Source organism: Odocoileus virginianus, chromosome 23, assembly GCF_023699985.2.
Source record: "Odocoileus virginianus isolate 20LAN1187 ecotype Illinois chromosome 23, Ovbor_1.2, whole genome shotgun sequence".
In the NCBI taxonomy this organism is placed as follows: Eukaryota; Metazoa; Chordata; class Mammalia; order Artiodactyla; family Cervidae; genus Odocoileus; species Odocoileus virginianus.
Genome location: NC_069696.1, coordinates 41,272,566 through 41,296,903, shown reverse-complemented (window position 1 = coordinate 41,296,903; position 24,338 = coordinate 41,272,566). Strand labels below are relative to the sequence as shown.

At 41.4% G+C, this 24,338-nt stretch overlaps 1 long non-coding RNA gene across 1 annotated transcript; it reads left to right on the top strand.

Annotated features, from left to right (window-relative positions):
* Positions 1-10,034: 10,034 nt before the first annotated feature.
* LOC139030694 (uncharacterized) lies at positions 10,035-18,212 on the top strand. The gene is made up of 3 exons (XR_011483101.1): positions 10,035-10,592; positions 17,057-17,138; positions 18,186-18,212. It is a non-coding gene; the product is annotated as an uncharacterized lncRNA (long non-coding RNA).
* The last annotated feature ends 6,126 nt before the right edge of the window (positions 18,213-24,338 follow it).

Below are 24,338 nucleotides of genomic sequence, written 5' to 3'. Positions count from 1 at the left end.
AGGAGGCAAAGAAAGATCCTCCCCTAGCAAGTTCAGAGGGAGCGTGGCCTTGCCAGTAGCTTGATTTGGGACTTCTGGCCTTCAGACCTGGGAGGCAATACATCTCTTTTATTTAAACTTATCACCACAAGTGTATGGAAACTTGCTATGGCAGCCCTAGAAAATCAATACTGATGCTTCCCAGGAACAAACAGGGGAATTTTCAATTTCACTCCAAGGGAAGCTGGAAACAGAAACTCTCCAAAGCAGGATTTTACCTGAGGCAGGGAAATGACAATGTGCATGTTCCTTCTATGAGGAATCTTGTCTATTTCAGTGACCGTCAGTATCCAATGAGGAAGTTGCTTTACTAGCACCACTTATTTGGGAGCCAATCAATCATTTGGTCCCTGGATCCAGCATCTTAAGCTGTGACACTTCTTTTTTTCCCAATATGTATTTATTTGGCTGTGCTGGGTCTTAGTTGCAGCATGAAGGATCTTTTCATTGTAGCATGTGGGGTCTAGTTGCCTGACCAGGAATTGAACCTGTGCCCCCTGTATTGGGAGCAGAGAGTCTTAGCCACTGGACCACCAGGGAAGTCCCTGTAGCACTGCTATTATTGCTCGAAGTACACACATTTTGGAGTGAGACATGGATTCTGTCATCATATTCTTCATGCAATCTGGAGGCAATCAATTTCCCACCAAGGGGTACAATCCCTACTCCTTCCTTCTAGAATTAAATGATACAGTGCATGCAAAGCATCCTTCATGGTGTTGGCACAAAGCAGGCACTCCTCTGAGGAGTTTATGATTTACCTCTCTATCCAAAACCTTATTCCATTTCTTGTCCAACACATGCTCCCCTCAAGGTTGAGGGACACCACAGAAAAGGGGGGAATTGAAACTGCATACAAGTTCCTGTGTCTCTGTCCTTTAAAGTAAAAGGATTTTTGCTTTAGCCTCCCAGGGCCTCCCCCAAGTGTCAAAAGGATGACTCAAGAGTTGTTGTTTTTCAGTTGCTAAGTCATGTCTGACTCTTGCAGCGCCATGGAGTATAGCTGACCAAGCTTCTCTTAGGAAATGTGAGGACGTAGAAACAAAGAATTACTTGTTTGGCCTAGAAACTGGTAACAGTTTAGACTATAAACCAACCACTTAGCAGAGTTACCAAGGAACTCCCAGTTCCTTGAAACATATAGATAAAGGGCTGACACACATTCTTAAATTGTTTTAACAGGAAACAGACCCCACCAGCTAAGAACTGCTAACTGTGAACATGTAGATCTCAGACCCACTGAAACCAGAAGACTGATGCTCAAAACTTCACCTTGATGCCAATCAATCTGAGAACTGAGCACAAGCTGACCACACACCCTACAGACCCCTCCCTCACACTGTCTTTAAAACCTTTGTTTCCTAATTGGCAACTTAGACATGGTCTTAGGACATTAGTATACCATCTTTCCAAGCTGCTGACCTCCTGAATAAAGCAACTGTTCCTTTTCCATTAACACTTGTCTCAAAAGTATTGGCCTTTTGAGTGGCAAGCAGCTGAACTTGGGTTCAGTACCAGCCTCACCCAGTTACACTTTCAGCTTCTTCCTGTCCTTGCCACTTATCTGAGCCTCTGGGTTTCACTTTGGGCTGCCCATTACCTATTTTCAATAGATTTTAACCGCCATATGGTTAAAGACTGTGTCTCTATGGGTCCCTGTTAGAGCTCTAGCACCTGGCAATACGTGTGGGGTAAATACTTGCATTTTCCCTGCCCTGGGTCTAAGTTCTTTGAGTCTTATTTATTTTGTATTCTCTGCAAGGCTTTCTTCAAGCTGGACAAGAAAATATGCTCTGGGTGTTGCTTTGATTGAATTATTATGAGAATGAGTAAGAATAGGAAGGAAGGTCTTTGGGTCTAAGAAAAGAGTTTGAGATGAATGCATTTTCGGTTTTCTAATTGTTAAGGACCGCTGCTTCTCAGAATCAGAGCGCTTCGTTATCTTTTTAACTTGTACATATATAGATTTATGAGTGCCTATTTCAAGGAACGTATTCAGGCTCATTGACTCCAAAGAAATTGTGAAACACAAACCGTTCTCTCTTTGGCTGGATTAAAAGGTCAGGGCTTTTAAAGTCAGTAAAATAATGCTTTCTCTCGCTCCCTATTTCTCTCTTTTCAAAAACTTTCTAGGAAGAAGAGTCCTGGAACTTGCTGACACAGAGTAAGCTTTGCAGCATGCATTGTTGCCAGAATCTTGGGTTCTGACTTTATATCTCGTGGAGTGTTCTGCCAGTCCCCAATGTCTGTCCTTGCCTTGGGCCACTTGCTCCTGCCCGTCTGAAGTGTCCCCACTGAGAGCTGTGGAATTTGGCAGCAGCACAAGGGGATGGGATGGCTTGGCAGCCAGTGGTGGGGAAGGATGTGAGCTTTCCTTACTGGCTATCCTGGTAGATCTGGGGGTACTGAGTTGGTGTCAATTAGAAGTTCTTTCAATGGCATTCTACCACTGTTGAAATGATGGATATGTTAATTAGCTTGGCTATGCTAATAGTTTCACAATGTGTACAGATATCAAAATATCATGTTGTCTGATTTTTTTTTTCAAGAAACATCCATGATAGGAATTTTAAAAGTATTTTAAAGGAAGTGTGTACCAATTTACCCAGTCACCAGCAGTGTGATCTGCTGTTCTGATCTCAGAGGGTGAGACTTGATGAGCAAGAGGTGGTGGTCTTTGAGTTGGGGTATCATGACTTCTCTGGATACACACCAAAATTGATGCCCTGGTTCAGTCCCTACCATGAGTCCTTAGAACATCGCCCATGCAAATCCTTCTGCCCTTCCCTGCTGGAGTCCATAAGGGTGCCTCGTAGGGATCACCACTAGCTGCATCCACCATTTCCTTCCATCCCTGGCAACTTCTAGCTCTCCTGCCCTTGATACAAACCACTAAATGACCCTTTAGCTGAAGGGTCATCCTTCCTTTGCTTAGAGGCTACTGAGGTGAGATAACACTTCTCCCTAACAACTTAACAGATTTCTTCTGTTCCAAAAATTGTTAAGTGAATCCCTGTGGATTCATTTTCTATTTTACCCACACTGCCTTCTCTCACTGGGTTATAAAGCTTTGGTTTCCACCAAAAGATGCAGAGATATAGTCATTTCATTGGGTGCAGTCTTATTGTAGCATCAAGATGCCACCCTATATCACGATTCTGTTCCCTTGTTGTTGTTGTTCAGTGTGACTCTCTTTGACCCCATAAACTGAAGCACGCCAAGCTCTCATGTCCTTTGCCATATCTCCCAGAGTTTGCTCAAATTCATGTCCATTTAGTTGGTAATACTATCTCACTGTCTCATCCTCTGCTGCCCCCTTCTCCTTTTGCTTTCAATCTTTCCCAGCATCAGGATCTTTTCCAATGTGTCAGCTCTTAGCATCAGGTGGCCAAAGTATTGGAGCTTCAGTTTCAGCATGAGTGGATTCTGCTTCCTAGGACTTTGGCTTAAGTTCCTAGATAAAAGCCATTGCTTATGTCCATGGGAGCCTTGATCCAGCTTTTCTTTAACTGTTATCATTCCTTGTGACAACTTTATATAAAATAAGTCTCTCTGCAATTTATTTTCCTATCAGGGATGCCAGCTAGAAGTGAATTTATTTGGTATCTACAGTTAAGTACTTAGATGCAATTTCCATGAAGCCAGGGACCGTGCTTGTTTCATTCACTGTATATGCCCACTAGCAGAGGACGTGGCACATAGTATCAGCAAATACATGTTGAGTAAACTAAATATTCCCCCAGAGGTTCTTCTCCCTCTTAATCATCCAGTGGACACCTTCTTATCCCCCAGTATTCAAGCTAAGCCTCATCTCTTCCTGGAAGCCTTCTCTCCATCCCCTGAGTCTGATTAAGGTGTTTTTCTCAAAGCTAAATTCTTGCCAGTGGCATGGCGTTTTGCTCAAAGAACACAATCATTTATTTACATGTTTATCTCATGCAAGATCCTTAAAGTCAGTGACAATCTTCCATTTGTCATGTTTGATAAAAAAAATAAAAAGAATGAATAAATGTATGACCCTGGTCCCTGATCACACCACGTGTTTGATCATTGGCCCTGCCATGTGCTCCTTGAATGCTCATATAAATGGATTCTTGGAGTCTGGAAATATCTAACAATGTAGGAGGGAGAGTGTCCATAGCTCAGGTTGTGATTCCAAGATTTCATCCCATATCTTATATACATCCCATAATATTAAAGCAAATTGCTTCAAATACAGTTGGCAATAAATGTCTTTATTTTGCAGGAATAGTAGACCCAAGACCTGGAAGATGGAAACTCCTGAAGATGGAAACTCTTGACCTCTGCTTAAAAGAGCAGTCTAGTCAATTCTGATGCTTAGACTGTGGCTAGTGGGGAGTTCCTGGGACTCAGAATCACAGAACTTTTGTTCTCAAACTTGGCCACTGTGCCTCCATTTGAGTCAATGTGGCTTTGAACATTCTTTTTTTTTTCCATTTATTTTTTTTTCCATTTATTTTTATTAGTTGGAGGCTAATTACTTTACAATATTGTAGTGGTTTTTGTCATACATTGACATGAATCAGCCATGGATTTACATGTGTTCCCCATCCTGATCCCCCCTCCCACCTCCCTCTCCACCCGATCCCTCTGGGTCTTCCTAGTGCACCAGGCCCGAGCACTTGTCTCATGCATCCAACCTGGGCTGATGATCTGTTTCACCCTAGATAATATACATGTTTTGATGCTGTTCTCTCGAAACATCCCACCCTTGCCTTCTCCCACAGAGTCCAAAAGTCTGTTCTGTACATCTGTGTCTCTTCTACTGTTTTGCATATAGGGTTATCATTACCATCTTTCTAAGTTCCATATATATGTGTTAGTATACTGTATTGGTCTTTATCTTTCTGGCTTACTTCACTCTGTATAATGGGCTCCAGTTTCATCCATCTCATTAGAACTGATTGAAATGAATTCTTTTTAATGGCTGAGTAATATTCCACGGTGTACCACAGCTTCCTTATCCATTCATCTGCTGATGGGCATCTAGGTTGCTTCCATGTCCTGGCTATTATAAACAGTGCTGCAATGAACATTGGGGTGCACATGTCTCTTTCAGATCTGGTTTCCTCGGTGCGTATGCCCAGGAGTGGGATTGCTGGGTCATATGGCAGTTCTATTTCCAGTTTTTTTAAGAAATCTCCACACTGTTCTCCATAACGGCTGTACTAGTTTGCATTCCCACCAACAGTGTAAGAGGGTTCCCTTTTCTCCACACCCTCTCCAGCATTTATTGCTTGTAGACTTTTGGATAGCAGCCATCCTGACTGGCGTATAATGGTACCTCATTGTGGTTTTGATTTGCATTTCTCTGATAATGAGTGATGTTGAGCATCTTTTCATGTGTTTGTTAGCCATCTGTATGTCTTCCTTGGAGAAATGTCTGTTGAGTTCTTTGGCCCATTTTTTGATTGGGTCATTTATTTTTCTGGAATTTAGCTGCAGGAGTTGCTTGTATATTTTTGAGATGGAAGTTTTGGCCACAGCAATCAGAGCAGAAAAAAGAAGTACAAGGAATCCAGATAAGAAAAGAAGAAGTGAAACTCTCGCTGTTTGCAGATGACATGATCCTCTACATAGAAAACCCTAAAGACTCTACCAGAAAATTACTAGAGCTAATCAATGAATATGGTAAAGTTGCAGGATATAAAATTAACACACAGAAATCCCCTTGCATTCCTATACACTAACAATGAGAAAACAGAAAGATAAATTAAGGAAACAATACCATTCACCATTGCAACAAAAAGAATAAAATACTTAGGAGTATATCTACCTAAAGGAACAAAAGACCTATACATAGAAAACTATAAAACACTGATGAAAGAAATCAAAGAGGACACAAACAGATGGATAAATATACCATGTTCATGGATTGGAAGAATCAATATTGTCAAAATGACTATACTACCCAAAGCAATCTATAGATTCAATGCAATCCCTATCAAGCTACCAATGGTATTTTTCACAGAACTAGAACAAATGATTTCACAATTTGTATGGAAATACAAAAAACCTCGAATGGCCAAAGTAATCTTGAGAAAGAAGAATGGAACTGGAGGAATCAACCTGCCTGACTTCAGGCTCTACTACAAAGCCACAGTCATCAAGACAGTATGGTACTGGCACAAAGACAAAAATATAGATCAATGGAACATAATAGAAAGCCCAGAGATTAATCCACCTACCTATGGACACCTTATCTTCAACAAAGGACACAAGAATATACAGTGGAAAAAAGACAACCTCTTTAACAAGTGGTGCTGGGAAAACTGGTCAACCACCTGTAAAAGAATGAAACGAGAACACTTTCTAATGCCATACACAAAAATAAACTCAAAATGGATTAAAGATCTAAATGTAAGACCAGAAACTATAAAACTCCTAGAGGAGAACATAGGCAAAACACTCTCCGACATAAATTACAGCAGGATCCTCTATGACCCGCCTCCCAGAATATTGGAAATAAAAGCAAAAATAAACAAATGGGACCTAATTAAACTTAAAAGCTTTTGCACAACAAAGGAAACTATAAGCAAGGTGAAAATACAGCCCTCAGATTGGGAGAAAATAATAGCAAATGAAGCAACAGACAAAGGATTAATCTCAAAAATATACAGGCTTTGAACATTCTTGTAGTCCAGTTCCTATCCATTGTAAGGCACGTTGCCTGTGGAAAGAATGTTAAATATTTACAATTTTAAATTTATTTATTTATTTATTTTATAATTTTGAAAGGTTGCTTTCCACTAACAATTATTACAAAATTTTGAATATATTCCCTGTGTTGTACAATATACATTTTTGAGCCTATATTGTACCCAGTAGTTTGTTTGTATCTCCTATTCCCCCATTCCTATCTTGCTTCTCACTGGTAACCACTAGTTTATTCTCCATGCCTGTGAGTCTGCTTCTTTTTTGTTATATTTACTAGTTTGTTGTATTTTTTAGATTCCACATTTGTCAAAGACACCATATTTGTCTTTCTTAGTCCGACTTATTTCATTTACCCCAATGTTCATAGCAGCATTATTGACAATTGCCAAGATATGGAAATGTGTCCATCAACAGATGAATGGACAAAGAAGATGTGAGATACATGATGGAATGCTACTCAGCCATAAAAAATGAAATTTTGCCATTTGCAGCAAGATGGATGTACTTGAAGAGCATTATGCTAAGTGAAATAAGTGAAACAGAAAGATATCATTGCTTCTGTACAAAATTCATTAAAAAAAATGGAGTTTTGAGCATTAAGTCTATTCCAGTAAAGTGAGTCCTTGCTGCCTTAGACCAGGGTGTCCAGATGCTGACCTAGAGCTAAGGTCTTGAGTTTCTGCATGGTTCCCCCCCAGATGTTCAGTACTATCCCCACAGGAATTCCTGCCTTTGACTGACCAGCTAGAAACATGACCCAGGGCCTCAGTTCCTCTGAGCTGCCCTGAGCCTAGTAGGTCTAGTCTTTACCTTCTGTTCTTGCATCCAGGTCCACAGAGAAGAGAAATGGGCACTGCATTTGTGAGAGGAGAGGAAAGAGTGATTTGCCCTCAATAGTCTCAATGTCAGTACTGTCAGACCAGGGCTTTCTGACCGGGAGAGTGCCCCGAAGTGTTGTCATCTCCTGGTCCTCACTGGGATGACGTGGGATGACATTAACCATCCTTTACGTTTTCAGGAAGCACTGTTTTCTCCTCAACAGTTTCAGGTTTCCCCCCTCATTTCCCTCTCACAAGAGCCTGGAAGAAAAGGAAGGTACAACTGGTTTTATTGTGAAGATGTGCTCCAGTGATCAAGCTGTACTGTTCACCTCCTCCATCCAACTCTGACAAGGCGTCCGGTTTTTCCTGTAGACATGGCCCTCACCTTGCCTCTCATCTGTCTCATCTCCCCAGTCCACCCTCCTCCACTCCATTCCATTCCAAAGCTTCTTCCTGAAATAATAGTAGTGTATTAGAAAAGCCACGAGTTCTGATGTCGGGCCGAAGTTCAAACCCTCACTCCATCATACCTCCCAGCTTCTGCTTCTTTATTGTAAAATGTGGAGATCAACATCCAGTCCTTAGGGGGATGGTGAGAACTCATGATGGGACCGAAGTAAAGCTTGATGTGAACTGAAAGTCCACATACCTGTGTTGTGATCATTATAATTATTATGTTAAAGGCAAAATGCTAGGCACCGGGGCAAATTCAAACACTAAAATAGTGTCTCTGTCTCGTAGAAACTTGCAGTTTGTGAAAGTGGATAACGTTAGTGCCCTTGTCAATTGTATATGTCAAAATGTGTTAAATCTTATGGGAAGCATATAGTAAAAGGAAACATTTTACCTAACCTGGAGGCTGTATATGTGTATGTGTGTGTGTGTTTGCCCATCTATAAGTGTACATGTACTAGAAAGAGCTTCACAGAGAAGAGAGCATTCGTATTGGGCCAGGAAGTAGGACAGCATTTTGTTTGATAGACAGGAAGTGGCCGCAGAGATTTTAGGTGAGTTACTTCTCTGAGCTTCAGATTCCTCAAATGTAACATGGAGAAATATTGTCTGCCTTGTACGTTATGTGAACAATAATAACAGTGAGTATTTGTACAGAACTTAATTTTACTTGGACCTGTTTGTCCTAAGTGAAGTATACACATCATTTCATTTAATTCTGACAACAACTTTACGGAGTACATAGGTACCATTTTAATCCTAATTTTTCAGTCAATGCAACAATAACACCAAGGGGTTAAAAAAATGTCCATGGTTGTACAGCATTATGGAAAACTGGTATAAATACAAAATATTTACTGTAAACCTGGGAGGCCCCAGAGAACCATGCTGCCTTCCAGCAAGGATGGGAGATGGGGGAGATTCTAGAGGTTCCTTTGGGTTCCTAGAAAGTGCTTATTTGTACTCTGGTCACAGGAATTTTTAGCTTCCCAATTACATGGGTTCTGAGGCCCTATTTCAGAGCCTAGTTTGGTATATCAGTGGAACGGATATCTAGAGAAATAGTTTTGCTAAACACTTTGTCAATGTGCAAGGACTTCCTAAATGCCAATTTACCCTTGGAGGACATCTAAGAAAGAAGGCGCATCAGTGCTCCATAAGCAACTGTGTTCTGGGAGACATTCTGCTGCAAAGTAGAAAAGAAGGAGTGGATTTAATAGCCCCAAACCCAGTATAGTCACAGACATCCCAAGGTAAGTGGACAGAATCCACTGGGTAAAGAAATGAAAATAAGCCCCATGCAGGGGTTCTGCTTTGTGTTCAGACATGCTGGCTGTTTCCTTTTCTCCTGCTCCCAGATAAGAGAAGCATGTTTATGGTGAGAAAGGTTGAGAATTGACTCAATCAGGAATCAGTTGCAGGCACAGAAAGTGTGGTAGATACTTTCATCAGGAAGTATTTTAAACAGAGGATTGCTGTCTGCTATGCTCAGTTGCTCAGTCATGTGTGACTCTGCGAGACTCCTGAGATTGCAGCCCGCCAGGCTCCTCTGTCCATGGAATTTTCCAGGTGAGAATACTGAAGTGGGTTACTGAGCATGGAAGAATCAATGCTTTCGAAATGAGGTGCTGGAGAAGACTCCTGAGAGTCCCTTGGACAGCAAGGAGATCAAACTGGTCAATCCTAAAGGAAATCAACCCTAAATATTAACTGGAAGGACTGATGCTGAAACTGAAGCTCCAATACTTTGGAGACCTGATGAAAAGAGCCAACTCATTGGACAAAGACCCTGATGCTGGGAAAGACTGAGGGCAGGAGGAGTAGGGAGGCCACAGAGGATGAGATGGCTGGATGGCATCACTGACTCAATGGATGTGAATTTGAGCAAGCTCCAGGAGATAGTGAAGGGCAGGGAAGCCTGGTGTGTTTCAGTCCATGAAGTCACAGAGTCAAACATGACTTTGCGACTGAACAATGACAACAATTGCAGATCTTCATGACCCAAGGGTTGAACCCGCATCTCCTGCATCTCCTGCCTTGGCAGGCAGATTCTTTACCACCGAGCCACCTGGGAAGCCCAAACAGAAGAATCGGATGTCTCAGAATCTTTGGAAAGGATAGAGGAGTGGCCAGAAGTCTGGGCTCATAGAACACCCCAGAATGACACTACAGAACTAGCCCACCCATGGAGCTGCTTCCAATGGAGCTGCTTCCTCTGTCACTCTTAAGAATTTGGGGAATTAAGAAGTTCCAACACTAGAAATTTTGACTCCAGGCACAAGACAGCTGAGCTACAATTCAGGGGTCAGGAAACTGGCTGTAGCTCTTGCCTCTGAGCCAGCTTAGGGGAGATGGGCCTGAGGCTGGACATCCCTTTAAAGTTCTGAATTCCTGCCTTCCAGCCTTGACTGCACTGCTCTCTCACAGGGATCTTGTGAAAGTTACTTCACTTCACCAAGCCTCAATTTTCCCATTGTAAAATGTGGATAACCTTCCCACCTCTCAGGGTATGTGAGACTTCAGTGAGAACACTCATGGGAAGAGCCCAGCAGAGCCGACTGTTTGGTCATTCCTTCACCTGGAAGTACAGCGCGGTTTCAGGTTTGTCGACCTATATTCCCAAGTCCTCAAACACTCCCTTCTGTCTGTCAGGAGGCTTACAGTTTCCACAGGATGCTCATAGATGCTTAGAGCCAGAAGGGAATTCGTTAGGATCTCATCATTTTTAACACCCAAGCAGCCCTGTAGCTATTTTCCCCTGGGACCGAATGTTTCAGAAGGCTCTATCTAAAAGAGTGCATCTGTTAAGTAATAATTAATTTGTACTTATGCTTTTTTGAAAACCAAAGATATTCCACAAATAGACCTATGGACGGGCGCAAATTAATCATTTTTTTTAACATTGAAAAAATATAGTTTGAGTCTTAAATTTGGAAAAAAAAAAAAGGAAAGAAAATTTGACATTTCAGTTTGCTTGAGTGACCTCACTTTGAGTACATGTACAATTTCCATTTGACTTTTGTAACTTAACCTGCACACACACCTTCGTGTGAGACCTGAGGGCCTTGGACCTGTGTGTGCTGATTGACTTGGGGCCACTTGAGCCAAGTGAGGGAAGCCCCCTGAAACATGTGAACCAAGAAGGGGGCGGGAGAAGTTCCTCAGATAGAAGTTGAAGTGTCATTAACTCAGGGAATGTAGCAAGAGGGCTGGGAGGCCATTACCCAACAAAGGCCCTCTCTTCCAGAGCTTTCCATTCAATCTTCACAACAAGCCTGTGAGGTTGGAATTATATCACCATTTTACAGAGGAGAAAACTGAGGCTTAAAGAGGTCTGCATTCACACAGCAAGTTAGCATGAGAGTTGGGCTTCTGGTGCTGAGGCTAGTGTTCTAGCCATGGGTAGATGCTCTGATGTGGGCTCTCTGGCCATCAGCCTGGTCTCCAGCAGCTCTCCCCTCCTGGAATTCCTCCTCCCCACTTCCCCTTTATCTCTAGGCTCAGTCCTTCATACCAGAGAGCCCTTAGGGTCCAAACTGCTTCTCAGCAGAGGCATTGCCCAAGTAGAGATCCTTGGAATCCACATAGCTACAAGCCTGACAGCTTCCCACTGTGGCTGGAAAATAATTATTGTCGGTAATTAGAGCTAAATCACTCTTGTCAAAACACACAAAATTGCAGAGCCAGCACAGCAGCATCTCAGGTCCCTTTGTCCCGAGTCTCTCCCCCTCTCTCCTCCTAGCCTAATGGAGACCCACGTGGCCTCAACAAATTCCCTCTCAGTTCTGGTCTCCTGGTGCGGGTCACGGTCACCACAACCTTAGACCTAATTTGCAGCTGTGAGACGCGGAGGTTGGGTGTCTGAGTTCCCATTTCCCTGGACCGCGAGGCAGGGGGAAAGCTGGAGATAATAGCAGTGCTTGCTTACAGCACGTAGACAGAAGGAAACAAAAATGCAGCTGAAAGTGCAGTGGAATTCTAGGAGCTCACGTTCAGCGAAGGCACCCTGCAATTATACAGAGTTGAATAAACACAAGAGCCAAAGAGAAAAATAAAGAAAGAGAGAGAGAGGAGTGGAGAGAGAGAAAGAAACAGAAGAAGGAAGGAAGGAAGCAGGGGAGAGGGAGGACTTCTACTGTTTCCTTTTTGATTATGACGGCAACAAAAGTCAGTCTTAGAAAATTTAGAAAATAGCAAAAAATGTTAAGAAAGAAGCAAAAATCATCCCAAATCCCCATATGCTGAGATAATTAGTATTTATATTTGGAGTATTTTCTTCTAGTTAGATTTTTGTCTTCTCCTGTCTCCTCTCTCTCTCTCTCTCTCTCACAGACCCCCAAGATAGCTTGCTTCTTGCCTAAGCTCATTAGAAAGCACTAAGTGATACATTATTTTGCTTCTGCCATGTAGCAAATGGAGGGCTGGATTCCACTTGCCCCAACAGGGAAAGAATGAACATTCCCCCCAACCTCCAAAGCTGGGCTTTAGGGCTGGAACTCCCATGATGGGGAGAAGTCCAAACTTCATCAGAGGGAGCTGAGAAGACTCAGCTGGAGGGAAGAAGAGAACAGTGGTACTCACAACATTTTTTTGTACTGATTCTGTCCCTCTGAGCCCTTGGGTGACCTTAGAAAGAGGCAGGATCTGCCCACTAATGACCCTAGAAGCCAGATTTCTTTCGGTTCAGAGATCAAATTCTGAAATATTTTTCAACCTGAAATTTGTGGAGTAAAGTCATGCTTGCAACACTGGGTAATATCATGTTGAAAGTACAGGGTTTGTTCTACTCGCTTCCTCATGCCATTCCTAGGCTTCTCCAGATTCCTTGGGTGGATATATCTCAGAAGGTCAGTTGGGCAAGGTCAGCACCAACAGCTAAGTCTGCATGTAAGAAGAGGCCCGTGAGAAACCTTTTGGCTTCACTGAGTCTGGGTGGGAACTCTCTGGGCTAACAATAGGTTTGCAACTAAAGAGAAGGCCCAGGATGGATGGTGGCCTGCTGCTGCTTCCACCGAACATAGAAATTTTTATGTACTTGGCTCTGAAATTACTAGCAACTTTGTGAGTTTGCTTAACTACTCTGTACCTCAGTTTCCACTTCCGTACATTGGGAATGACAAGAGGGCCAAGCTCAAAAAATGAGTGTAAAGATTAAATGAGAAAATACTTTTAACACATTGTTGTTCAGTTTCTAGGTTGTCTGACTCTTTGTGACCCCGTGGACTGCAGCGTGCCAGGCTTCCTTGTCCTTCACTGTCTCCCAGAGCTTGCTCAAACTCATGTCCATTGAGATGGTGATGCCATCCCACCATCTCATCCTCTGTCGTCCCCTTCTCCTGCCTTCGATCTTTCCCAGCATCAGGGTCTTTTCCAGTGAGTCAGTTCTTTGCATCAGGTGGCCAAAGTATTAGAGTTTCAGCTTCAGCATCAGTGCTTCTAGTGAATTTTCAGGACTGATTTCCTTTCGGATTGACTGGTTTGATGCATGGGACATAGTGAGTGCTCAAGAAATGAAATCTGCCAGACCAAGTTTCTGCTTTTATCTGTTCCAGCCAACCAAGCTAGAGTAAATTTTGCATGCCTGTGATGTTCTAATGGGAATGACCAGGGAAGTTGGTAATTCCGGTACCTGATTGTCATTCTGGCCCCTTCTCTCCCACCAACACAGCACCCTCTCACTCTGGACCATTTGGTCCATGACCCTCCAACCTCCTAACAACCATCCATCCTGTAGCCCACGACTGTCATTTCCTCAATGATGCCTTTCCTGACCTCCTCACCCTTCTTTAAGACCCTTGAAATTTGCCCTTATATCTCCGTAACCTCTCCTTTGCTTCCCAACCTGAAACAGTTACTAAGTAAATAACTGAGTGATGACTTGCTTAATATGCAACTAGACTGTAAAAGTACTACAATAGGAAGAACTTCTATTTTTCTTGTACTGACACTGCCTGGCACATGGTAGGTGCTAAAGAGAGTCAAACGCATGGTATTGAATTGCTATTGTAAGGAAAGATGTGCATCTTCTATCTATTGGAAAAGAGCATCACTTGGAGATTTTGGTACTTTAAATATCAGGAACCAACTAACTTTGCAACATGCCCCAGTGTTCTTATGTTTAAAAATCCATGCTCCAGGACTTCCCTGGTGGCTCAGTGGTAACGAATCCACCGGCTAATGTGGGAAACACAGGTTTGCTCCCCGATCTGGGAAGATCCCACACACAGCAGAGAAACTAGGCCCGTGTACCACAACTATTGAGCCTGGCTCCAGAACCTGGAAGCTGCAGCTACTGAAGCTGATGTACCCTAGAGACGGCACTCTGCAGCAGGACAAGCCACCGCGACCAGAGCAGCCCGTGCACAGCAGCTAGAGAGCAGCCGTGCTCGCCGCAACTAGGGAAGAGCCTGCACGGCAACGAAGGCCCAGAACAGCCAAAAATAAAATGAAAATGAGTAAATTAAGTTAAAAAATAAGAATATGTGCTGCACACAAGCCTCGTTCTCTCCTCCTTCTCCCATTTAAATGATAAATACTGGCTCCAAAAGCAGAAACTGAGTCCTCTCCTTTGAGCAAGAGAGACAGAGGACAGGAGATGCTGAGGAGCTGTCGGAAGGAGTGGAGGATGGCCCGCGGAAGGACCATTCATGCTGGCTCCCTGCTTTACATTCTTGTTGCAGAGGGCCCTGGGCAAGGGCTTTCTCATCACTCCTGATACAGTTGCGCTTGCCCTTCTGTTAACTGGAAGTTGGAGGTAATCACAGGCAGGATGCAGCTCCGCGAGGCGCATTAGGCTGGTGGAGACTTCGCTGGACCGCAAATTGTGCCTCTAATTAGGCAGTTGCTGATCCAAGGAGCACAGAATCTAGTTTACAGCCTTGCTCAGGCCAGAAGTGTCTCCAGCTGTAAGTGGTCTGAAATGGTGCCTGTAGGAGGGTGAGAGAGAGAATGGGGAGAGGACAGATTGAGTGGGGAGAGTAAAGGCGGGAAAGAAAGGGAAAGAAATTAGAGAAAGAAGAGTGTGAGATGAAAGGAGGGAGGGAGAGATTGGAAAAGGAGGGGAGGGTGAGAGGAAGGAGTGGTGGAGGAAGAAAAGAATATTCTACCTTCACATTCTAGGAAAGAGAACCAAACTCCATTGTAGAAGGCTTGAGCACCAGCGCTGGTGTAATAACTTTGAACAACTTTTGGTATTATTTACCAAAGCCAAACAAATGAAATACACACGACCCAGGCAATCTGGTCCCGCTGCAAGGTTTATATCTAGGAGAAATGAATATATATGTCCCCCAAAATATATATACAAGAATATCAGAGCAAGGACTTCCCAGGTGGTGCTTCCTGGGAAGGAAGGACTTCCCAGTAAAGAACCCACCTGCCAATGCAGGAGACTTAAGAGACACAGGTTCAATCCCTGGGTCACAAAGATCCCCTGGAGGAGGGCGTGAAAACCCACTCCAGTATTCATTCCTGGAAAATCTCCTGGACAGAGGAGCCTGGCGGGCTACAGTCCATAGGGTCACGGAGTCATACACAACTGAGTGACTTAGCAGGCGTGCTGGTATCAGAGCAAATCTGTTCAAATTTGTTCTAAACAACAACCCTAATGTCCATCAAAAAGAAAATGAAGAGACACATTGAAGTGTTTTCTACATATGAGCAAAACAAGACAGATACAAAAAAGGACATTTTATAAAATCCCACCTTTGTCCAATTCAAGAGCAGACAAAACTAAACTAGGGAAACAGAAGCCAGACAAACAGTAACTTTTTATGAAGGAGGTATTAACTAGAAAGAGGCCTGAAGAAGCTTCTCAGGGGGTTGTACATGTTCTATATCTTGATCTGGGTGTGGTTGCTGCTGCTGCTGCTGCTAAGTCGCTTCAGTCGTGTCCGACTCTGTGCGACCCCATAGACGGCAGCCCACCAGGCTCCCCCGTCCCTGGGATTCTCCAGGCAAGAACACTGGAGTGGGCTGCCATTTCCTTCTCCGGTGCATGAAAGTGAAAAGTGAAAGTGAAGTCGCTCAGTCGTGTCCGACTCTTCGAGACCCCGTGGACTGCAGCCTACCAGGATCCTCTGTCCATGGGATTTTCCAGGCAAGAGTACTGGAGTGGGCTGCCATTGCCTTCTCCACTGGGTGTGGTTACATGGATACAAAAACTATGTATGTTTCATATTTGGGTATTTTATATATACGTTATAATTCAATAGAAACTTTTTTTTAAAGAAAAAATGCATTTACCAAAGCAATAGGTGAAAATGCTATCTTGTAGTTCAAACTTTCATTTCTTTGACTCAGTAAGGAAGAAAATCTTTCACATGTTAATCTGTCTTAAGCATTTAGTTGGTGAATTCCCTGGGTGTATTCCAGACCCAGATTCCAATCGGAATTTTGGTGTCTTATCACACTAATTTGAAAAGCCTTGTTAAGTAGCAGTGCAACTGAATCCAGGTCTAGTTATCTGTGGCAAATCCTTCTCCAGTTCATCATCTCTCACCCTCTTATTAATGATGATTTTTTTCAGTGATTATTTTTATGGAAAGAAGGTTTAAAATTTTATGTAATCAGGTCTGTCAATCTTTTCTCTTAGCTATTTCTTTCATTGTCTGTTTCTATTTTCTTCCCAAGCTTCTTATTTTTGAAAACCAATCAATGCAATGTAGCTGGAGCAGGAGATGAGAGAGGGGGAGATGTGCAAATTTGGGATTGGAGAGGCAAAGAGGAGTCAGATAAGAAAATTTTTTAGATTGTGGGATGTATTTAAGTGCAATGGATTGCCAGGAAGGGAAGTGTGCTGGCGTGCGTGCTCAGTCATGTCCGACTCTGTGACCCACACAGGTTCCACTGTCCATGGAAATTTCCAGGCAAGAATACTGGAGTGGGTTGCCATTTTCTCCTCCTGGGATCTTCCTGACCCAGGAATCAAACCTGGGTATCTTGCATCTCCTGCACTGGCAGGCAGATTCTTTACCACTAGTGCCACCTGGGAAGCCTGGAAGGGAAGTAAGGATAGCAATAATGCAAATAAATTTGTGTGTAATGAAGGTCACTTTGATTGCTAGGTGGGGAATGGATTGGAAGGACGAAAGACCAGAAGACCCCTGGAGATAGCAGCAGTGGTCCTGGGGAGAGTGACCCGGACAGGTGAGGTAGCAGAGAAGATGGAGAAAGGGTCATGCATTAGAGACAGGCTGTAGGACTTAGTTCCAAAGGACTTGATGAGGGGTGAGACGGAGATAGCGGTGGGGTGTGAGGAGGCAGGCAGGGCTTGATGAAGAAGCACTGACGAGCTGCCGAAGTTAAAACACTTACACATATTTTCCCCTTATTCCTGATTTCTGAGTTTGTATATTTGTTTGTTTGTTTCAACTTTTTTCTTTATCAGCACAAAAGTCGTGTGTAGTGGTTTGGTTGAAGCTACAGTTTATTCCCCTAAACCTAGAGTGAATTATTCCATTAAAATATTGTGAATATTCTCTCACTTCCTGAGTAGAGGTTTCCCTACTCAGTTAGGAAACAGTCCTATTTGTCAACCACCCTCCTCAAATGACCTTTCTCCTTTTGCTTTTATCACATGATTTTGATGGTTGTATGCTTTGATTTATTTTTTGCAAGAAAATTCTCTCCTAATCACTCTTTTTAAAAAATTCTCAGTAGTTTTTCTTTTTATTAATCAGCTTTGTTTGTCTTATTATTGCTTTTTCCCCTAGGAGAACTTAAGAATCCAATAATTAAGTTCCAAACAAATTCCATTAGGATTGTAATGGGGATTTCATTAAGCCCATAAATTAATTCCAGGAGAATTAATGTACAAATCCCTCATACATGAATATTTTTGCCTGTATATTAAAAATGTTTCTTGTTATTTTCAGTAATTTTTTTAGGGTACCCCATAAATTCTACGTATTCTTCAAAAAGTCTTTTTTTCCTCAGAGTTTTATATTCTGATTATCATGGTAAAATGTCTTTTTTGTCATTCTCATGGATTATTATTGATGTATATATAAAAATACAGATTTTAACAATACCTCCTATGAAGCTATTTTACAAAACTAAAAAGATATATTTTAAAGATTGATTCTCTGGAGTTTTAAAGAATATAATTGCATTATTGTACAAAGAGTTTTGTCATCTTTTTGATAATCATATCTCTTCTTGTTTCATGCTAATTGCTTTGCTGAGGATTTTCAGAACAATGGCAAATGATAATGATGACAGTGAGTATCTTGTTTGCTTGCTTTTGCCTATGGTTTTAATAGGAATTCTTTTTTAGTTTTTCACTCTTAAACATAATGTTAGAGTTAGTTTCAGACTCAAAGTCTTAATATGTTTTTAAAAATCTTCTATTTCTATTTCCCCCCAAAAAGCAAATTTGGGGATTATAGACTGTACTTTGCTTATTACTGACTGTTTTTTCCTCCTCTATTAAAATTGTTACTCCTTTTTTCTCCTTAAGTATATTCACATGAAATGTTACATTGATAGATCTCCATATAATAAGTGATTTTGCATTTCTTAGGTAACTCTTATTTGGTCATTGTGAATAATTCTTTTAATTTTGCTGCTGGATGTGGTAGCTTTGCAGTGAGTGAGTCAAAAGGTATAAGTCCTCCAAATTTATTCTTCCTTTTCAACATTTTGTTTGGCTATTCAGGGTCCCTCAAGATTCCATATGAATTTTAGGGAAGATTTTTCTACTTTTGCAAAAAAAATTCATTAGGCTTTTGATAGACATTATATTGAGCTATGGCTGCCCTGGTGGCTCAGAGGTAAAGAATCCACCTGCAATACAGGAGATGAGGTTTCGGTCCCTGGGTAGGGAAGATCCTCTGGAGAGGGAAATGGCAACCCACTCCAATATTCTTGCTTGGGAAACTCTGTGGACAGAGGAGCCTGGCGGGCTACAGTCCATGGGGTTGCAAAAGAGTCGAACGTGACTTAGCAAGTAAACAACAACTGCATATTGAACTCTAAATCCCATAACTTCTTTTGCTTTTAAGTAAATTGTATATTCAGTTATATACCGTCTATCTGATATTTCCCACATCTACAGTCATCGTGAGCTTGATCACTTCCTTCTGTTGCCTCCCATTAGGGTGGCTTAATTCCCCATTGCACCTATGATTTATGATTATAAGTTGATATTTTGTGAAACGTTATCTGTGGAAATTTTTGAGGTGAATTTAAGGTCCATTTCTTCAGAGAGAAATACACTTGCTACTGCCAGTGGCTTAGGGAGGGTTTTTATTCCAGGATATTGTACATTATACATTTATATACATATATAATGCATATATTTTGTATATATATATATATTTTGAGGGCAGTGGGCAAGGTGAATGTAAACTTGCTGTTAAAGAAACTTGGGATTTTGACAGCGATTACGTTGAACAGTGGTTTCCCCAATGGCCCACCCCTCACTCAGAGGTGGGTGAAATCTTTTGTCTTTTGCTTTAGTCTTTATTACTGTTATTTTCACACGAGGCTGAGTCAAGTTCAAGTCAGATCAGAATCCGTATTTTCTATCTGTCTGTCTCTGAGGATGTGTGTGTGTGTGTGTCTGTGTGTGCGTATTTTCAGCTTACCAAGGATGGCATTGCCCTTACTGGTGTTTGAATTTGTGCCATAGTCTTCCATCTGTGTGTTCTAGGTTTTATTTTCTGATTACACGCCTTGTGTTCGTCACACATGTCTTCTGTCTGTGGGATTTCCCAGGTAAGAATACTGGAGCAGGTTGCCATTTACTTCTCCAGGGATTTTCCCCACCCAGGGATTGAATGCTAGTCTTCTGCATCGCAGGCAGATTCTCTACCAACTGAGCTGCCAAGGAAGCCCCATCATGTCTGGAACCCTTAAAACTCACACTCTAGGCCACCACGGGATGACAAAAGTCCTTAGGGCAAATGGTGCTACAAGGATCACTTACCATTCTGCATGTTTTGTTTTATTTTTTGGTCTTTTAAGATTTGTATTTCATCCTAGCCTGCTGAGCAGTGTGTTTAAACACACAAGTTCCATATTTTATCCAGCATTTCATATGTTGTTCTGAGAAGTCTTTTTGGACATCTAGTGTTGTCGCATTCTCATTATTCCTGAATCAAGGAATTACTTCCAAAGTTAATTAAGAATGCTATTAACTTGTAATTCACAAGTATCTCCTTTTAACAGTATCATTTTCTCTTTTCCCAGTTAATTTTGGTGTCATTTTAGTTAGTTTTTAAAGATAGAATGCTTAGTGATTCTAATGGCATTATTTTGTGTTTAATAATGAAAGCTTTTAAGGGCTTTGACTTTCAGTTCAGTTCAGTCACTCAGTCTTGTCCAACTCTTTGCGACCCCATGGACTGCAGCACGCCAGGCCTCCCTGTCCATCACCAACACACAGGGTTTACTTAAACTCGTTGGTGATGCCATCCAACCATCTCATCCTCTGTCGTCCCCTTCTTCTCCCACCTTCAACCTTTCCCAGCATCAGGGCCTTTTCAAATGAGTTAGTTTTTCACATCAAGTGGCCAAAGCATTGCTGTTTCAGCTTCAGCATCAGTCCTTCCATGAATATTCAGGGATGATTTCATTTAGGGTGGGCTGGCTGAATTTCCTTGTTCAAGGGACTCTCAAGAGTCTTCTCCAACACCAAAGTTCAGAAGCTTCAATTCTTCTGCACTCAGCCCTCTTTATAATCCAACTCTCACATACATACATGACTATTGGAAAAACCATAGCTTTGACTAGAGGGACCTTTGTTGGCAAAGTAATGTCTCTGCTTTTTAATATGCTGTCTAGGTTGGTCACAACTTTTCTTCCAAGGAGCAAGCGTCTTTTAATTTCATGGCTGCAGTCACCATCTGCAGTGCTTTTGGAGCCCCCCAAAATAAAATCTGTCATTGTTTCCCCATCCATTTGCCATGAAGTGATGGGACCAGATGCCATGATCTCAGTTTTCTGAATGTTGAGCTTTAAGCCAACTTTTTCACTCTCCTCTTTCACTTTCATCAAGATACTTTTTAGTCCTTCGTTTTCTGCCATAAGGGTGGTGTCATCTGCATATCTGAGGTTATTGATATTTCTCCCGGCAATCTTGATTCCAGCTGGTGCTTCATCCAGCCCAACATTTCTCATGATTTACTCTGCATATAAGTTAAATAAGCAGGGTGACAATATACAGCCTTGACATACTCCTTTTCCTATTTGGAACCAGTCTGTTGTTCTGTGTCCAGTTCTAACCGTTGCTTCTTGACCTGCATACAGATTACTCAGGTGGCAGGTCAGGTGGTCTGGTATTCCCATCTCTTGAAGAATTTTTCACAGTTTGTTGTGATCCACACAGTCAAAGGCTTTGGCATAGTCAAAGATGTTTTGTTGGAACTCTCTTGCTTTTTCAGTGATTTTGGCAATTTGATCTCTGGCTCCACTGCCTTTTCTAAATCCAGCTTGAACATCTGGAAGTTCACGGTTCACATACTGTTGAAGTTTGGCTTGAAGAATTTTGAGTATTACTTTGCTAGTGTGTGAGATAAGTGCAATTGTGTGGTAGTTTGAGCATTCTTTGGCATTTCCTTTCTTAGGGATTGGAATGAAAACTGACCTTTTCCAGTCCTGTGGCCACTGCTGAGTTTTCCAAATTTCATGGCATATTGAGTACAACACTTTCACAGTATCAACTTTTAGGTTTTGAAATAGTTCAACTGGAATTTCATCACCTCCACTAGCTTTTTTCGTAGTGATGCTTCCTAAGGCCCACTTGACTTCGCATTCCAGGATGTCTGGCTCTAGGTGAGTGATTACACCATTGTGATTATCTGCATTATGAAGATCTTTTTTGTATAGTTCTGTGTATTCTTGCCACCTCTTCTTAATATCTTCTGCTTCTGTTAGGTCCATAACATTTCTGTCCTTTATTGAGCCCATTGTTGTATAAAATGTTGCATTGGTATCTCTAATTTTCTTGAAGAGATCTCTAGTCTTTCCCATTCTATTGTTTTCCTCTATTTCTTTGCACTGATCACTGAGGAAGGCTTTCTTATCTCTCTTTGCTATTCTTTGGAACTCTGCATTCAAATGGGTATATCTTTCCTTTTCTCCTTTGCCTTTCACTTCTCTTTTTTCACAGCTATTTGTAAGGCCTCCTCAGACAACCATTTTGTCCTTTTACATGTCTTTTTCTTGGGGATGGTCTTGATCCCTGCCTCCTGTACAATGTCATGAACCTCCATCCATAGTTCTTCAGGCATTCTGTCCATCAGACCTAATCCCTTGAATCTATTTGTCACTTCCACTGTATAATTGTAAGGGATTTGATTTAGGTCATACCTGAATGGTCTAGTGGTTTTCCCTACTTTCTTCAATTTAAGTTTGAATTTGGCAATATTGAATTCATTGTCTGAGCCACAGTCAGCTACTGGTTCTGTTTTTGCTGACTGTATAGAGCTTCTCCACCTTTGGCTGAAAAAAATGTAATCAATCTGATTTTGGTGTTGGCCATCTGGTGATGTCCATGTGTAGGGTCTTCTCTTGTGTTGTTGGGAGAAGGTGTTTGCTATGACCAGTGCTCTTGGCAAAACTCTACTAGCCTTGCCCTGCTTCATTCCGTACTCCAAGGCCAGACTTGCCTGTTACTCCAGGTATTTCTTGACTTTCTACTTTTGCATTCCAGTCCCCTATCATGAAAAGGACATCTTTTTGGGGTGTTAATTCTAGAAGGTCTTATAGGTCTTCATAGAACCGTTCAACTTCAGCTTCTTCAGCATTACTAGTCGGGGCATAAACTTGGATTACTGTGATATTGAATGGTTTGCCTTGGAAACAAACAGAGATCATTCTGTTGTTTTTGAGATTGCATCCAAGTACTGCATTTCGGACTCTTTTGTTGACTGTGACTTTAGGTAAAGGGTAACTTTTTCCTATCATGTTTGATAAATATTGTTCTCATTTTTTTCTGGTTTCTAAATAGCATGTAATTATACTTCTTATTTCTTCTTTGAACCAATCCTTCTTTAATAGAATGTTGCTTAATTTCCAAGTGGTTTTTTCACATTGTTTTGATTACACTTTTTGATTAATTTCTAGCTTTCGTACAATGTTGCCAGAGAATATAATATGGCCTGTATGATTTCTACTATATAATTAAATTCTGGAAACATCACATGAATACTTAGAAAGGTGTGTCTTCTGTTTAATGTCAGTATATTTGTATATGTAGTTTATTAATTTTATCATACTGTTTAAATGATTAAACCTTCTTTGTCATTCTCTTCTTTTCACATTCTGTTCTGTCCAAAGTGAGAAAGGTGTATTAAACTCATTCTCAAGGATTGTTTTTATAAATTTCTCATCTAATATATAAAAATTTTGATCTTATTCTTGACCTCTAAGATGAACTGAAATTAATATTTTATTAATTTTAATGACCTTTTTGAAATGATTATCGCCTAGAATTATTTTTATTAATTCTTGAAGAATTTTTATTTAAATTTGCTTAAACTTTCTTCTTTTTTGAGATGTAATTTATATATTATACAATTTACCTATTTAAAGTGTACAATTCAATAGTTTCAGTATATTCACAGTTGTGCAACCATTGCCATTTTATTAACCTAAAAAAGAAGACTTTCACCCACTAAGTCACTCTCTGTGTTCCTCCCTTGCCTCTACCTCTGAGCCCTAGACTTCACTTGTCTACTCTCTGACTCTGTAGATTTGCCTATTTTGAACATTTCATATAAATTAAATTGTAAAACATATGGTCTTCTGTGACTGGCTCCTTTCACTTAGCACAGTGTTTTCAAGGTTCATCCACATTGTGAAATGTACCAGCACTTCATTTCTTTTTATTACTAATCTGTTGTAGATACCACATATTAGTTATCCATTCATTGGTTGTTGGAAATTTGAGTTGTTTCTACTTTTTGGCTATCACAAATAGTGCTGCTATGAATGTGCATGTTCAGTTGCTTAGTTGTCTCTGACTCCTTGCAACCCCATGGACTATTGGCCATCAGGCTCTTCTGTCCATGGAGTTTGCCAGGCAAGATTTCTGGAGTGGGTTGCCTTTTCCTTCTCCAGGGGATCTTTCCAATCCAGGGATTGAAACTACATCTCTTGCATTGGCAGGCAAGTTCTTTCATTTGTGCACAAATTGTCGTGGTGCATATCCACCTAGCCATGTACTCCAGCAATTTGATTTAATCAAAAAGTTTTGGTCTGTGCTGTCACAAGTATGCTTTTCCTTTCCTTGTATGTTTGGTCACTGTTTATGTAATCAATATTAACTCTTATTGAGTCCCATTAATCCCCCCTCTTTGTATCATATTTCTCTGGTTCCTCCCTGCCATAGTTCTTCTCCAG